Genomic DNA, 2,366 nt, shown 5'->3' with positions numbered 1-2,366 from the left:
CAAGCCAAAATGTATTAAGATTTGCAATTGGTAAAGACAGAAATAAAGCAAGGGTGTCCTCTCACATTATTTGACATACTGCTAAAAATGCTAACAATAGCAATGAACACAAAAGAAAGAAATTAAAGGCATAAACATTGGCCAAGATTTCATTCTAAGAAGGGATGACTTTATTTCACTATGCAGAACATCAGTTAACAGTAAGCATTTATTAAGTACTTACGTGACAGGCCCTATACCAGGCACCAGGGATACAAAGAAAGACAAAAACAATTCCTGCCCTCAAGGAGTTCATGTTTAAATAAGGGAGACAATATGTTAATAATTAGGTACATGTAAGATATGTACAAGATCAATGGAATCTCAGAGGGAGGGCACAAAGGAGTAAGAAAGGCTTCTTGCAGAAGGTGGAATTTTAGCTGAGTCTTGAAGGAAACTAGAAGAATTAGAAGGCAGAGTTAAGAGGAAGAACATCCCAGTCATGGGGGACAGCCAGTGAAAATGTGGAGGTGGGAGATGGAGTGTCTTGTTCAAACAACAGCAAGGAGGACAATGTAACATGTAAACATCATGATAGTTTACTTAGAAAACCCCATAGAATAAGCAATGAAACTAATTGAGACAATGACTTCAGTAAAATAGTAGGGGATGAAATACATGAAATAAATCTACAAAAAGCATCCAAATTTCTATATAATAATAGCAAAAACCAGGATGAAAGAATAGAAAAAGAAATCCCATTGAAAATAACTATAAAAATCCATAAAATATCCCAAAGTCAAACTGCCAAGATGCTCTAAACATATATAAATACAATTACAAAACATTATTAAGAAAAATAATGACAGATAATTGGAGCACTATTCATTGCTCATGGTTAGACTGAAGCAATGTAATAAAAATGAGGATACCATCCAAATTGATTTATAGTTTTTACTAATCAAACTGTCAGTAGTTTGTTTTTTAATTTTTTAAAAATCTGAACATAAGTACCAAATAAATAAGTATATTCATAGATATATTAGAATAGACAAGGAAAATCATGTCTGAAAATTTGATTTATTATTTACAGCTTGTTTCTCTTTTAAAGTATGTGTTTTACACTTAAATTTAAATATAAATGATAATTTCAAAGTTGTATTGCCTGTCTGTGATTCTCTCTGACCTTCCTTCTGTTGTCTTCGGTGCATTAAAAAAATGCTTCAATGGCTTCTATTCTTCCTTCCTTCTTTCCTTGTTTCCTTCCTTCCTTCCTTCTTTCTTTCCTTCCTCCTTCCTTTTCTTCCTTCCTTCCTTCCATCCTATCCTTACCCATCTCCCTTCAACATGCCTCTATTGGAAAAAAAAATTCCCATATTAGCCATGACCAAAAATGTTTCTTAAAGAGCTTACTTTGTAGACTCAAACAAAATAAAAATATTCATTTGGAGGCATACATATTCTAGAATCTTAAAGGAAAGAGTGAAAAAAGTAGGAATTAAGGGGGGGACAATAACACTTTCTGACCTCAAATTATATTTTAAAGCATTAACCATCACAGCTACCTGATACTGATCAAAAGTAAAAAAGAAAACAGTAGAACATACTAGATAAATAAGATTTAAAAAAAAGACTGAACTCATTAATGTAGTGTTTGATAAATGTGAGAAGAAAAACTACTTTGAGAAAGATTTTCTATTTGACAAAAATTGCCAAAGAGACTGGAAAGCAGTTTGGGGAAAAAATAGGTTTAGACCAGCATCATCCATCCTATACCACAATAAATTCCAAATGGAAACTTAAATATAAAAGGTAACACCATTAAAAATAATTGAAAGTAAAGCAATGTAGATATCTTTTACAATTATAGCTAAGGGGAAAATTCTTAACCAAACAAGGGATACAGAAGACATCAAAAGACAAATAGATAATTTCAGGTACGTGAAATTAAAAAGCTTTTACATGAGCAAAATCATTACAACTAAAATGAGAAGAGAAACATTACATCAAATATCTCTGATAAGGGCTTCCAATCCAAGATTTATAGGGAATGACCATAAATACCTAAGAGCAAGAGACATTCCCCAATGGATAATTGTACAAAAGATATGAACAAGTGGTTCTTGAAAGAAGAATTGCAAGCCATTAACAATCATATGAAAGTTTGCTCCAAGTCACTAATAAAAAGAGAAATGTAAAACAAAACAAGTCTTAGGTTTCACATCACAACCAGCAAATTGTCAAAGATGATGAAAGATGAGAATAGCCACAATGAGGAAAGCAATTTGGAATTATACTTAGAAAAAATGACTAAAATGTTCATACCCTTTGACATATAGGTCCTACTGTGGACATACACCCTAAGGAGGTGAAAGATTAAAAAAAAA

Source organism: Vombatus ursinus, unplaced genomic scaffold, assembly GCF_900497805.2.
Source record: "Vombatus ursinus unplaced genomic scaffold, bare-nosed wombat genome assembly UNPS02014785.1, whole genome shotgun sequence".
Taxonomy (NCBI): Eukaryota; Metazoa; Chordata; class Mammalia; order Diprotodontia; family Vombatidae; genus Vombatus; species Vombatus ursinus.
This window is presented reverse-complemented; position numbering follows the sequence as displayed.